This window comes from Lactuca sativa, chromosome 5, assembly GCF_002870075.4.
Source record: "Lactuca sativa cultivar Salinas chromosome 5, Lsat_Salinas_v11, whole genome shotgun sequence".
NCBI lineage: Eukaryota > Viridiplantae > Streptophyta > Magnoliopsida > Asterales > Asteraceae > Lactuca > Lactuca sativa.
Genome location: NC_056627.2, coordinates 41,022,211 through 41,037,423, shown reverse-complemented (window position 1 = coordinate 41,037,423; position 15,213 = coordinate 41,022,211). Strand labels below are relative to the sequence as shown.

Here is a 15,213-nt window from a genome sequence, read left to right as displayed (position 1 = left end):
CATTTTTTATACAATTAACTAAATTATTAGCCAATTTTCCTAAAATACCAACATACTTTTCTATGAAGAGCATTAACACTATTCTTTTCCATCAAAAACTTCAAAACCTGCATAATTAATTTAATGTTTAATCAACTACAGGTCAATAAGGTAGGTTTAAGCAAAAGAGGTTCATAGTAGTAAGATTTTACTTACCACTGTTGTTAATGACATTGAAAGAAGCAGGCCAACAAACACCCCCTCAGAAGGATTATTACTAAATGAAACCACAAACAAAGTTAAAAAGTCAAGTATTTTGTGACAACCCCGGAACCAGGGGCAAGGCTGTTTTTACCCATGGTATGACCTAATACATGATAATAAAGACTTGTTTAACAAAAAGAAAAATGATTTCTCACGTGACATCACTATTAAGAATTGATGAAAGAGGGTACTCCACACTATATTGCCAACAAGCTTGACACCAACACCTAAAAGCTGGAAAAAACAATAACAGAAATAAAAATAAATGTAAGATTTGAGATAACAGATGCATAATTCACATGTCTACTTTTACCAATTTATTTTATGCAACATATATGCAGCTGACATGAATGAATTATACAACAAGTTAGGAGTAAAATAAGGGATGGTTGCATATTTAGTATGATAAATAAAGAGATTTGTGGCATAAGGGTGCATAAATAATAAAAAGCAAAAAGGAAGAGGAAAGTTGACTTACATAATCAGCAAATTTCTGAATTGGTGCTTTTAACATAATACATAAGAGTGGTCCCAAAGGGATAGCTGGCAGCAAAAAATCTCAGGCAAAAAAAATTCCAGGAGAAAACAGTTAGTACCTCAAAAGCAAAGGTTTTATAGGGTTAGGCATGCACCTGCAAGACAGGGACTAAGATTATAAGTGATGTGAATGGGACATAGTAATTAAAGGAATTTTTGTTACCATTGTTCCATGCATAGTGGTTGGGGTAGAGTGTTTTTCCATCACTGTTAACACGGAAGGGTCCAAGTTCTTCCATGGCTCCATATCCAAACAACAAGCATCCAAGCCTAGTAGAATACCTTCATTAATAGTGGTTCGATCTTACTCTAAATTTTGGTGCATTTGGATGATGATCTTTAGAATCTCCATTCTGATTCATGAATATTCTAATTAATTTGGTATTGTAGAATGTAGATTGGTATCTGCATTATTAAAGTTCATAGGACTTACTACTAACTCACTTTTCTTTTTTTAATCATTAGCCTTATGCAGCTCTCAAAGCTAGAGAATATCTTGATAAGCCTGCAATACATGAGACAATGGTGAAGGTATGTAGATTATATCTTATATTTCCTACACAAATATAGACAACTGTATGCTGATGTCATTATGCAGGTTAGCGCTTATCTGCTTGGAGAATACAACCATCTTTTGGCCAGACGACCTGGGTGTAGCCCAAAGGACATTTTTGTCATTATACATGAGAAGCTTCCTACTGTATCGTGAGTATTTCTATTTCTATACATATATGTTTTCTTTTGTGATCATCATCTATTTTTTTTTTGTTTCTACAGGACTCCAACAATATCCATTCTTCTCTCAACATACGCAAAGATTTTGATGCACTCTCAACCACCAGATCCCGAATTACAAAACTAGATCTGGGCAATATTCAGCAAGTGAGTTTATAATAAATAGGAGCTACACTTTTTTTGTATATGCAAAATTTGATAATATTTAATTTCACACACATTGACAGATATGAAACATGCATTGATACTGAGATACAACAAAGAGCTGTACAGCTATTCATTTTCAATAGCACACTTGCAAAAATTTTAAACTTTTAAAACCCATCTTAGAAGGACTAAAGGTTAGAAAGGAGAAGTAATGAAGCTATGAGTTGAGAAAAGAGTAATCACAGCAAGGTCTCTAAAACAGACCTGCTGTTCAAAATGGATTTACTCCAAAATCTAAAACAGAAACATAGCTTTAACTAAATTTTATAGGAAACTATGATTATTCAGGATTCCAGAACTATAAAGAACTCCTTCTAACTCCAAAGGATGAATTAAATATGAATTTTACAAAAAGGTGTATCACTTCTGTCTCCAACAAGACAGTCAAGTGAGGTTGGCCAATTCTACCCAACTTGTAAGTAGAATTCGTCCATACCAAAATTCAGAGAAGTAAAGGACATACAAATGAAAGTCTCAGAGTTGGAATTGAATGAAAAGCATTTCCCAAGCTCCGGATATAAAATTCACATTGTGGACAATCACAACACTAGTAAAAGCTGGTGACTGCCCACTGATCTGGAGTCTGGATCAATTTTAACCAATTTATAATTGGAAATAACACCCCATCTGCTCCAGATCTTAAATTCATAATATCAGGAACATATAGAAACTTGGAATCACTCTGGATCCTTTTCCAAGCCTTATAAATGATGAAAACAAAATGACATATCAGAACAGACCCGAATCAGACCTAACAGCAAAGATTCCATTCTTGCACATAGATAAAGTCCTTACCAGTGAGGTTGGCCTGCTTAAGAAAGTTAGCCAACTCAATTTGTGAACTTTGGGAACTGGTTTGGGGTCCGTTTGAGTTCTATAGCTCAAGGTATGATTTTTACAATATGACTATAGATCTGATGGAAAACAGAATCATAGGCACCCGTGATTCCGTTTGAGTTCTATAGCTCAAGGTATGATTGAAAGCCCTTTATTTAAAAGACAAAAGATCTCAAATATACATGATAAGGTTTCTCACGAAGTGTGATCTTATGCTTGTTTTCTATATATAATCCAAAGAAACACAACCATTAATTTAACCAAAAGAAACTCAACACAATTTAGATATCATGATTTGTTACTTACCCCTTTTCTGTCGGAAGGACGAGGTGCTAATTCCTTCTTGGTGACAACATGCCCTTTATTTAGACCCACAAAGAGTCCTGTGTTTGGCTGTTTTGGAGCCATTGGAACCTGAAAACATAAACATATATTAGCGTAAAGCAACATACACTTCACAACAGTTCATCAACTTAGCCTATGCAGTTTTAATTCAATATGACCTGAAAACCTTACAAGCCTCAGACTACAATCAAAATGCGCAATATATATTCTTATTAAACATGAAGCTGATTACAAGATATAAATGAGTTTATGCGTGCCAATAAGTTTGTAAACACCAGCAAGCTTATAAGCACATGGAAAGCATCTTGGAACTATAAGAAGATGCGGGAAAACTAAAAGTACAATGAGGGAAGAAAAACAACCTGGGCAAGAAGAATTTGAGACCAAGTAAACTTTAGTTGCTGTACATTTTACTTGCTTCTTGAAAGAAACCCCCAAATTCTTAACTCCACACCGGAGGAATATCACGTGATGTACGTCAACGAGGATGTAAGCCAGAAGTGGGCCCTCAATTCTACAATAACAAAAAGTGTATCTTGTTATATGTAACAATATGATGAAAACAATGTAAAAGGGGTTGAGTATTGAGGTGGTTTAGTAAATACTTTGCTTTCCAGACGAGATTCTATCAACTTCAGCTTCTCATCTAATTTAAACATCATCAGAGTTGGTTCTGTAAGAATAATTTCATGCAACAAATGTGATAGTCATACTAATTTAAACATCATCAGATTTGTTTCTATAAGCATGTGTAACTATTAACTCGAGAGTAACAACACAATATACTACTTGTCTTCATTTTCAGATAAGGTGCAATGGCGTTGCTGTTCAAGGTAATATCCAATATTTTTCCTATTTTTAAAATTACTAAATTACCAATATCACTTATCAGTGTGCATTCTATTCATTACCTATGTTAATGTTACAGGATCCAACAAAGATTTCAGCGTATCGTGACAAAAGGTTTCCAGGAACACAATAAGAATATGAACACGCACTCCAAAATTCAACAACCGTATACATTGGCAACATGTCTTTCTACACTACTGAAGAAAAAAATGGGATAAACCTTGTTTAAGAGATTTATCAATTTCTGAATCTAAGAGAAAAATTAATATTAGATCTGGAGGCTGATGAAGTTAAAGCAAAGAAGAACAAGGAAAGTTTTTTTTTGGAGATTGTAATATGGCCTTATGATGTCTTCCAAACAGAACCGAGGCAGTTAGCCCAAAAGGGTAACACAGGCTCATGTAACCCACAACTTCATCCAACTCATGCAAGTGGTGCACTTGGATTCATGGGATCTATTAATTGACCTACTTAAAGCTCATTGCATACCTCCCAGAGACTCGTTTATTATCTCTAAATATGATAGACAAACTAAACTTCAAGTCAAGAAACCTGCACAAAAAAGTGAACTTATTTTTATCACAGATTAACACATAAAACCCAATAAACAAAAAGAGAATCAGACCATATAAATTAGATGTGAAATAGAACATATAATGCTCATTAGAGAAAAGGAAGCAAAAGAGAACATTTCAATGAATCTAAAACCTATTTCCACTAACAATTAATCTTAAAAAATGAGAAGCTGGAGAGAGAACTAGCACATACCAAAGAGAATTTTCAACTGGGGAAGGAGAAAAAGAAAAAACAGAAAAAAAAACAGAAACCCTAACCAACCTTGGTCGTTGAGATGATGGTGGAGCTTTTCCCTTGACGCAAAACCCTCCATGGTATCAAGCTCAATCTCTGTAGCCCTACGATCTGCCATGTCCAAATCTCTCTCATCCTCCAGAGAATCGTCCAACCCAACCGACCTTCATAGCCATTTCTATTGATTTCCAACTTGATATCATAAATTATGTTTCGACATGAGTGTGTGGGGAGGTTTCAAGAAGAACAGAGCAGAAGCAACAACGCAAAAGATAACATTAGGTATCGAGGGATAATTGAGTTTGATTAAAAAGGTTATAAAACTCATAATAAAGTAAGACAAACCTCTGGAACAAATAAAGAAGTAGAATGTTGATGGTGATTGACCATGGAGTTTCGAGACCTTGACTTTAATGGAGCAACTATTCTACTTGATATGGAAATCACTCTAAACTGTACCCCTTTGATCAATTTCATGGCCTGGTGACCAAAAAACCTTCGATTTCACTAAGAACCGGAACCCTAGTTCCAACAATAGTCAATTTTTGGTATTTGATTGAGAGAGAGAGAGAAGAACGATTGAAAGAAGGTAGAGGAGAGCATGGCGGGGTTTTTAATTTTTTCAGAATTTCATTTCCCCCTTTCCCCCACTATTAAAGGATGGAACGCGCGTTCCATTAAAAAATATAAAGCGACATCCTTAGACGACGCGCATTTTATTATAGGTGCCCTCCGTGTTTTTTTTAGACACTAATTTAAGGGCGCGCAATAATGCGTGTCTTCTATCCTTAAATTTTTTGAAGAGATGACATTTTTCTAATGTCACTCTCCTTTGCGTAACATAGATCAATGAGCGTCGTATTTTGCGCGTCGTAAAAGGCCTTTTTTCTTGTAGTGGATCTAAACTAGTTTAACTTACATGTTTTGCACGTTTCAACTTTATTACATTCTTATAACCCTATTTCTCGTACAGTCAAATGGCTGGATTTCACCACCCTGGCGACCCCTACTTTCCCAACCAAGGCAACGGAGGATGGATCGAAGATGATCCCGAAGAGGACGAGGAACCCATAGAAGTGGGTGATGACTCCGGTACCGACTCAGAGCCGGAAGTTATCGATCCACCACCCATTCAACCTCCCGTCTTCGTAAGGAACTTTCAAGGACCGACTCCCGTCTGGGGAAGTCACCTCCACCATTGGAGCCAACAGCAAAACCTACGCCCTCCCTACGGCATGTGCCGGGACTTCTATGATGTCCGCGGCGGAGGTTCAGCTGATCGAGCACTCCCGGTAATGGTGGGTAAGTTAGCCAATGAGTCCTATCAGTCTGGAGTTCAAGCTAGTCGACTCCGGGATGTCAACGTGGAAGTGCAGATTCACACTTCTGACATCCGTAGGCTGGACAAGATACAAGACAATGCTCAACTCCAAACCGAAGCATTTCAAGTGCAAATGATTGCAGCCCTCGCTGAACTGAGGGAACAACAAGCCGCTTTTGATAGGCGTTTAATGGAGTCAAAGCAATCAGATGCGGAGTCAAGCTCCAAGCGCAACCTTCGACGCAAGTAGTGCTTGTCAAGGACTCAAATTTTGTTATAGCTTAGGACCTCGGCTAAAAGTCTTTAAATTTCTCGAACTTTGTAATCGGAGACCCTTATAGGGGTCAAATTTTCATGATCGTTGTAACAACTTTTATATTAATATAAGTGGCACTATTACTACTATGTTGAGTATTTCGTTCAAACCTTGAATGGTCTTTGGAAAGCCAAATACTTGTTTCATACCTTCAGTCTTACAAATAACTTTCATTCTTCTATTTTAAGACTCATACTATCATCTGCTGTTGAACTATAGCGATTTAGTTCATGAGACACATACATTTTCTATTTTATGAAATTCTTATCCTTGTCTTTTCAACCTATAGTTGAAGGATGCCTCCGCGTAGGAATCCAAGGCGAAACAACGGTGAGGAAGCACCTGTACCACCACCACCTCCTCCACCTCAATTTGATGCTGTTATGTTTCAAGCAGCAGTCACCGCAGCGGTGGCAGCTGCCATGTCACAGATCAATAACTCGAGTACTAATGGCTCGGGATCTGGCACACACCTATCCAACCATGGCGAGAGTCATGGACCACCTCGAGAATGCACCTATAAGGACTTCACTAATGCCAAGCCCCGGATGTTTTATGGAACTGGTGGTGTAATGGCCCTGAGGCAGTGGATTGAAAGGACGGAGGCAGTCTTTGAAATCTGCTCATGTCCCGAGCACAGCAAAGTCAAATTTGCAACTTTCACCGTTCTTGATAAAGCTTTAACTTGGTGGAATGGCCACGTTAAAGTACTTACCCTAATCGTGGCAAACTCCATAAGCTGGGAGAGCCTGAAAGCCATGATGATGAGAGAATACTGCCCACGGGGAGAGATTCAAAAGCTTGAACACGAGCTATGGACTCTCGGAATGGTTGGTACCGACATCGCTACTTATACCAACAGATTCTGCGAGCTGGCAATCCTTTGTCCAGATATGATTGCTCCCGAGAGCAAGAAAATAGAAAGGTACATCTGGGGACTGATGCCCCAAATGCGATCAAGCGTGTTAGCTTCTAAACCTGACACCTTTGAAAGTGCTAAGGAACTGGCACAATCTCTGATTGACTACGGAGGTCATCAGAACTCAACCACTTCTGCACCAGCACCACAGAAAGGAAACAACAACAACAACAACAACAACAACAACAACAACAATGGCAGAAAGAGAGTGTGAAATAAAGGGAAGGGTGGGTCTTCCCAAGAATCCGCAAAGAAACAACTGGTTTCAGTGAATGCTGCCACTGTACCTACTACAGCTCCTACAAATACCTACCCAACAAAGCCTTATATAGGTAACCTCCCAAAGTGCACCAAATGCAATTTCCACCAACATGGACCTTGTCGGGAAATGCAGTGCGCCAACTGCAACAGGAAGGGACACACAGCCCATTTCTGCAAAGACCCTGCAAAACCTATCACTCAAGTTCCCGGTGCGGGTGTAGGGCAGACTTGCTACGATTGTGGCGAGGTGGGCCACTACAAGAGGAACTGTCCTAAGGCAGCAGGCACCGGAGGTGTGGGACGAGTTTTGGCAATAGGCCACGACGAAGCTGTAGCTGATCCAACTATAGTTGCTGGTACGTTCCTTCTCGATAATTCATACGCATGCATATTATTCGATAGTGGAGCGGAGAGAAGCTTCGTGAGTCAAAACTTTATTCATTTACTTAAACCTAAACCTAGCAAGTTAGAAAAATCATTCACTATAGAGATGGCCAATGGAAAAACCGAAAACACTAATTGCATATACATGGGCTGTATGTTAACTTTAGACGGCCATTCTTTCCCAATCAATCTCATGCCGGTCCAAATTAAAAGTTTCGACGTCATAGTCGGCATGGATTGGTTGAGTCTTCTTCGCGCCGACATCATGTGCTTTGAGAAAGCAGTCCGTCTTAATCTCCCTAACAACGAAACCTTAGTTATCTACGGCGACAAATTTAGTACAAACCTTCGCATCATTTCGTGCATCAAAGCTCGAAAGTGCTTGCGGAAGGATTGTCAAGCATTCCTAGCGCACATCGTTGATACAAGTCAAGAACTGAAGGACATCAAGAGCATCTCGGTAGTACGCGACTTTCGCGATATCTTTCCAGAAGAACTACCAAGATTACCACCGCAATGCCAAGTCGAGTTCAGAATCGACTTAGTTCCAAGAGCTACCCCAGTAGCGAAGTCGCCTTACCGTCTCGCACCAGCAGAGATGCAGGAACTTTCCAGTCAACTTAATGAACTCCTTCAAAAAGGATTCATAAGACCAAGTTTCTCACCTTGGGGAGCACCGGTCTTGTTTGTAAAGAAGAAAGACGGATCGTTCCGTATGTGCATCGACTACAGAGAGCTGAACAAACTTACTGTCAAGAACCGCTATCCTCTACCCCGCATTGACGACCTATTCGATCAACTTCAAGGAGCTAACTACTTCTCAAAGATAGACCTACGATCTGGATATCACCAACTACGAGTTCTAGAGGGGGACATTCCAAAGACAGCTTTCCGAACTCGTTATGGACACTACGAATTTGTAGTGATGCCGTTCGGATTAACCAATGCATCAGCAGTATTTATGGACCTAATGAATAGGGTATGCCGCCCTTACTTGGATCAGTTCGTCATCGTCTTTATCGATGATATACTTATCTACTCTCGAAGTGAGGAGGAGCATAGTCAGCACCTACGAAAAGTCCTAGAAACACTGCGAACGGAGAAACTCTATGCGAAGTTCTCTAAATGCGAATTTTGGATTCGAAGTGTAACAACGTAAATTTTCAAACAAATTTTTCATTTCAAAATATAGTATTTTTATTCCAAAACAAGGCATAAACATTTCAAGTGTCATGTCAAAATACAAATCATCTAAATCCCAAGATCACAAAACATCCTTCAGTGTGTACAGATCACGCCGGCGCCTTCCCACGGTCCTCGCTAGTACCTGAAACACATACATAACAACTGTAAGCATAAATGCTTAGTGAGTTCCCCAATATACAACTTACGCACATACGCCTTTCCAGGCCCTGACCTTCCGGTCCATGTGTCTCAGGGGACTTCCGTCCCTGCTGGGTAAACCTTCCGGTCCTACCCACGCCGACCTTCCGGTCCATAACACAACGCCTTCCGGCCCATAACATATTCGCCTTCCGGCCCATATCAAATATATCATACATAGCACATAGAACACCCATAACACATATCATATCCGACCTTCCAGTCACACAGTCAAACCCTTCCGGGTACAGTATAGTGAGAAGACTCACCTCGTGAATGCCGAAAGCTAGCAAATCCCGGAGTCACTCGTACTCGATCCGCCGAGCTATAATCTCCCTATAATATCATACATCTCTTATTAACACTTTTATCTTCTAAGTTTGACTATCCCTAAGAGGTCAAACATAGGTCAACCCTGGTCAACGGTCAACGGTCAACCTGACCTGACTCGGCGAGTGCTAGGGCGACTCAGCGAGTCTAGACGTCCTCACCAGTTCTCTAAGATTCACTTTCTACTCGTCGAGTATCCTCCTTGACTCGACGAGTTTCTCCTGGAAGAATCGCGGGGCCACCCCGACTCAACTCGCCGAGTCTGAAGAACAGCTCGACGAGTCCCAGTTAATCTTCAAGCTACTCGCCGAGTCTGTTCATCGGACTCGGCGAGTCCATGCCATGCAACCGCTCAAACTGCTTTCTAAGGTCAGAACTGCTCCGACCCTTCCTAGGTCTGGCCTTCCTAGACTCATTCATCACTTAAGGTCCCCATTTCGGTGCTCATAATACACCCCATGATTCATAATTTACATTTTGACCTAAGGCATAAGGATTCCAATCCAAAACCTCCATTGATTCCCGAAATGCTCAGGCATGGGACATTCTGGACCTCCAAAGGTCCCAATACAGAGTTCCAATCGTTTGGGGGACTAATGCAATACCCAATCTAGCCACAAAAGGGTTCAATAAACCCTAAATCCATATACACATCAGCATAGAGGAATGTAACTCGAAATATTACCTGAATAACGTGCTCTCTATGTCCCTAATCTACAGAACGTGGCTTCCCTTATTGGTCCCTCAACCAAAGCTTCTTCTTCCTTGCAAAACAACACCTCCAAAATCAACAATGGTCTTCAACCTTGCTCCAGGCACTCACAATCGAATTAGGGTTTCTCTCAGAGGGCTAGGGTGGACAATGATGGCCATAAAGTCCCTCATATACGTCCCAAACCTGAACGGTTAGGGTTTTCGCTAAATAGCACAGACTCGCCGAGTCCATATCCGGACTCGTCGAGTCCAGTCACGAACCCGCGACCAGATCCGCGATCCTACTCGGCGAGTCTAGGCTCCAACTCGTCGAGTCCCCTCTTAAAACACCCAAAACATAAATATAACAATACCTGAAATTCCGGGCTGTTACACGAAGAGTCGAATTTTTAGGCCACGTTGTTAGCGAGAAAGGTATACACGTGGACCCCTCCAAAATTAAGGCTATTGAGAACTGGTCGGCACCAAAGACACCTACAGAAATTCGTCAATTTCTAGGTCTAGCTGGCTACTATCGCAGATTCATAAAGAACTTTTCGAGAATTGCGAAACCTCTTACTACATTAACCTAGAAAGGTGTGGCCTTTGACTGGGAAGCGAAACAAGAGAAGGCATTCCAGACACTAAAGCAGGCCTTGTGCACCGCACCGATACTATCCCTCCCCGAAGGGATAGAAGACTTCGTGGTGTATTGCGATGCGTCAAATCAAGGACTTGGTTGTGTTCTTATGCAGAGAGGGAAGGTTATCGCTTATGCCTCCCGACAGCTTAAGACACACAAAGTGAACTATACGACACACGATCTCGAGTTAGGAGCAGTGGTATTTGCTCTGAAGATCTGGAGGCACTACTTATACGGAACAAAGAGTACTATTTTCACCGATCACAAGAGCCTTCAACATATTTTCGATCAAAAGGAACTCAACATGCGACAACGACGATGGTTTGAGTTACTGAATGACTACGAATGCGAAATTCGTTATCATCCTGGCAAGGCCAACGTAGTAGCTGACGCCCTCAGTCGAAAGGAATACACTGGTCGGAGGGTCAAATCTCTGACCATGACTATCCATTCCCACTTATCCACACAAGTTAAGGAGGCACAAATGGAAGCTTTGCAACCTGAAAACGTGGCAGGTGAATCCCTGCGAGGAATGGAGAAGAATCTAGAAGTCAAGGGTGGCGGAGCCTACTATCTCATGGACCGAATCTGGACCCCGAAACGTGGTGGTTTCAGAAACATAGTCATGACCGAGGCTCACAACTCAAGATATTCCGTTCACTCGGGTTCAGATAAAATGTATCTGGATCTTAAGAAGCTGTACTGGTGGCCTAACATGAAAGCACAAATTGCTACCTTCGTGAGTAAATGTCTTACTTGTGCTAAGGTTAAGGTCGAGTATCAGAAACCGTCAGGATTACTACAACAACCAGAGATACCAGAATGGAAATGGGAGCGGATTACTATGGACTTCATAACCAAGTTACCCAAGACGACAAGTGGACTCGATACCATATGGGTCATTGTCGACAGATTGACCAAATCCGCGCATTTCCTACCCATCAAGGAGACTGACAAAATGGAGAAGCTTACAAGAACTTACTTAAGGGAAGTAGTGCGACTGCATGGTGTTCCGATATCCATTATCTCCGATCGAGATAGTAGATTCACTTCAAGATTCTGGCAGTCACTACAAAGTTCCCTGGGAACTAGGCTAGACATGAGTACGGCCTACCACCCACAAACAAACGGACAAAGTGAGAGAACAATACAAACTTTAGAAGATATGCTGAGAGCCTGTGTGATTGACTTTGGAAAGGCATGGGATATTCATTTACCCCTTGTCGAATTTTCATACAACAATAGTTATCATACAAGCATAAAGGCTGCTCCGTTTGAAGCCCTCTATGGTCGAAAGTGCAGATCCCCTCTGTGCTGGACTGAAGTTGGCGATACCCAGTTAGCTAGAGGAAGAGTTCCTGAAAGCACTCTCACCGGTCCAGAAATCATATGAGAAACGACAGAGAAGATCATTCAGATTCGTGAACGATTGAAAGCCTCTAGAGACCGACAGAAAAGCTACGCTGACCAAAGGAGGAAACCTTTGGAATTCCAGGTAGGAGACCACGTCTTATTAAAGGTCTCACCGTGGAAGGGTTTAATACGATTTGGAAAGCGTGGGAAACTAAATCCAAGATACATAGGGCCTTTCGAGATCCTTGCCATAATCGGCCCTGTGGCTTACAAGCTTAACCTACCGCGCGAACTTAGTAACATCCATCCAACCTTCCACGTCTCAAACTTGAAAAAGTGTCTGTCCGACGAGACTCTTGTTATTCCACTCGACGAGATCGAGATCAACGAGAGCCTCAACTTTGTGGAAGAACGAATAGAAATCATGGACCGAGAGGTCAAACAAACAAAACAAAGTCGGAAACCCATCGTGAAGGTTCGCTGGAACGCCAAGCGGGGACCTGAATTCACATGGGAACGCGAAGATCAGATGAAACAAAAGTACCCTCATCTCTTTCATGTTCACTAGTATCTTTACTACTTTAAATTTCAGGACGAAATTCTCTCTAACGGGGGGATGATGTGACAACCCGATATTTCACCTCTTTGTAATGACCAAAAAGGGTCAAGTATTGTAACCACTTTTGAGTAATAAAATTTACTTTCATAATAAAATGTACAAATAGTTCTATTTAATTTCCTTCTATGTTTAAATGTCTTTTAACCATGATCGTACGTGAAAAGAACGCCCAAATCGGACTTCATATAGCGAAGTTATGATTTTTCCAAGTTCGGCTTAGCAACAGACAGCTAAAAACTCGAATCGGAGATCGAGCGACTTTTGGCCGGAATGACCTAAACGAGAATCGAAGGTCTCGACAATGGTATTCCAGCGGTAAAAAGTCTGGCAAAAACCGACATCAGATAAAGAAGTTATGAATTTTCAAAGAAATTCCTTAAACATGATGAGTTTAAAATAAATAATAAAAAAATAATTTCGGAATTTGCCGTCGGAGTCTAAACGAAAGTTGTAGAGCGTAGCCTCACCTACGCGTGGATATAAAGACCATCGAAAACGGAGTTCGTATGAAGAAGATATGAATTTTTGAAGTTTATTAAATAAATTATATATTTATTTAATTCAAAATTCGGACCTTATCCGAAGAGGAGTCAGCGTCCTCATCCGAGGTACGCGCTGCGTACCCCTGTACGCCCTGCGTACCCGAGAGACTTGGCCTCTGATCGTCCACATCGCCCTATCCGAGGCGTCCGACCCGTCCGAAGCGTCCGACCCGTTCGACCCGTCCGACCCGCTGTCCCGTCCGACCCGCCGTCCCATCCGACCCGCCTCCCCAGTAACCCGTCCCATCCGAAGCCGAGGCAGTCGAGGCTTCGGTCATGCATGACGTACGCGTACGCGCTGCGTACGAGCGTACGCCCCGCGTACCGAGGCAGTCCAGCCTTCCTATAAATAGGATGCGAGGGCTTCCGAGAAAAGGGCTCATTTTTCTCCTCTCTCTCACAATCTTGCCTCGTTTTCCGTGCCCGTTCAAACCCGAAGCTCTGGTCTTTTTGCTCAAGTCCCGAGGGTCGATTTTACTCCCGAGATTCCCGAGAATCCCGAGGAAAATCCGTTTCCCGAGACGAAACTCTGCCCGGTTTTCCATCTCGCTATCTTCAAACTTTCAAGTGAGTTCATACCCCTTAATTTACCTTTTAAATATTTTATAAAATCTTTTATATGCTTTCAAGGGGGGGATTATAAGTAAAACACACGAGTATTATCGTGTGTTACATAAAGAAACTCTTTTATATGCTGTTATATATCCAAATCACATGCGATTTATAAACCTTTAAGGAACTTTCATATATATAACATATGTTAAAATAGCATTCTATCTTTTGAAATATAAATTTGTTGTAATGCATGTATAAACTAAACTTTTCTTAGATTATTCTTGTCTATCTTAGACTCTACACCAAAAATCTATGCTTTCATAAACAAGTGATTTCTTTTCTAGGTATTTCTAAACAAACAAGACACACTTTTAGAAAACTATAATAGGTATAGTTTTACGAACAAATTTCTAACTCTTATGTACTAGAAACATGAATTTCAAGAAGTTTACTTTCGTATACAAGAACAAACGTAACACTTTAACAAGTAGATCTGTTTTTATACCACGGTTTTGTGAGACACTAACTTCATGTACGTTCGAGTACACATTTCAAGTCCTGTATTATATACCAGAATCCCTTAGAGGGGGAGCATGGTGTTTGTGTATAGATCTATACGGGCTTGACAACCCGCGCCCTGACTGTTAGCTGCAGTCCACCGTTTGGGGTGACAAACGTCATAACATTCCAACGCCTGAAGAACGTTGTGTATAGGCATTCCGAGTCAATAGTATGGTTATAAAACTCACAAGGGGTATTAAAAATGCATTGATTTACAAGGTTTTCAAACTCATTGGTTATTTTACACTTACATACATTTTAGAAACAAACATTGGTCTTGAGTGAAGGCTACTATTATACTAGTAGAAAATATAGGATTTTCTAAACACAAACAAACAAAGACAAAACATTTCATTTCATTCAAACATTTTCATTTAAATACTTATGAAACTCACCAGCTTAAATGTTGATCTACTCTTTCAAAATTTACTTGTATGTCCCAGGAAATCAGTAAATTTCAGGTATTCATTTTGCTTTTGATGAAGGGATGCTGCGGCGCCAGTTTAATCTCGTATTTTGACATCATATTGTAATTGGTTTTGAACATGTAACTATTGACAAATGTAAACTTTCAATTATATATATGATGGTTGTATTGCTTTCTTTACTATGTATTCATTTGTTACGTTACCACATGAAGTCATCCGCCCCCGAATGTTTCCGCCGTTCAGGTTTGGGGGTGTGACAGATTGGTATCAGAGCAATGTTTATAGTGAACTAAGTATATCGAACCACATAAGATATACAAACTATAAATGCTTAAGGGACTA

General features: G+C 40.7%; 2 long non-coding RNA genes across 3 annotated transcripts; one reads left to right on the top strand and one right to left on the bottom strand.

Moving 5' to 3' along the window:
• Positions 1–1,056: 1,056 nt before the first annotated feature.
• On the bottom strand, positions 1,057–4,774 carry LOC111913801 (uncharacterized). Its single transcript, XR_008223963.1, has 5 exons — positions 4,591–4,774; positions 3,267–4,305; positions 2,866–2,973; positions 1,225–1,285; positions 1,057–1,133 (listed from the first exon to the last, which is right to left on the bottom strand). It is a non-coding gene; the product is annotated as an uncharacterized LOC111913801 (long non-coding RNA).
• Positions 1,230–2,274, top strand: LOC128126201 (uncharacterized). Of its 2 annotated transcripts, XR_008223962.1 has the most exons (4): positions 1,241–1,311; positions 1,379–1,485; positions 1,558–1,662; positions 1,743–2,271. It is a non-coding gene; the product is annotated as an uncharacterized LOC128126201 (long non-coding RNA). The 2 variants fall into 2 exon arrangements; XR_008223961.1 differs by having other exon boundaries at positions 1,230–1,485; positions 1,743–2,274.
• Positions 4,775–15,213: the final 10,439 nt, after the last annotated feature.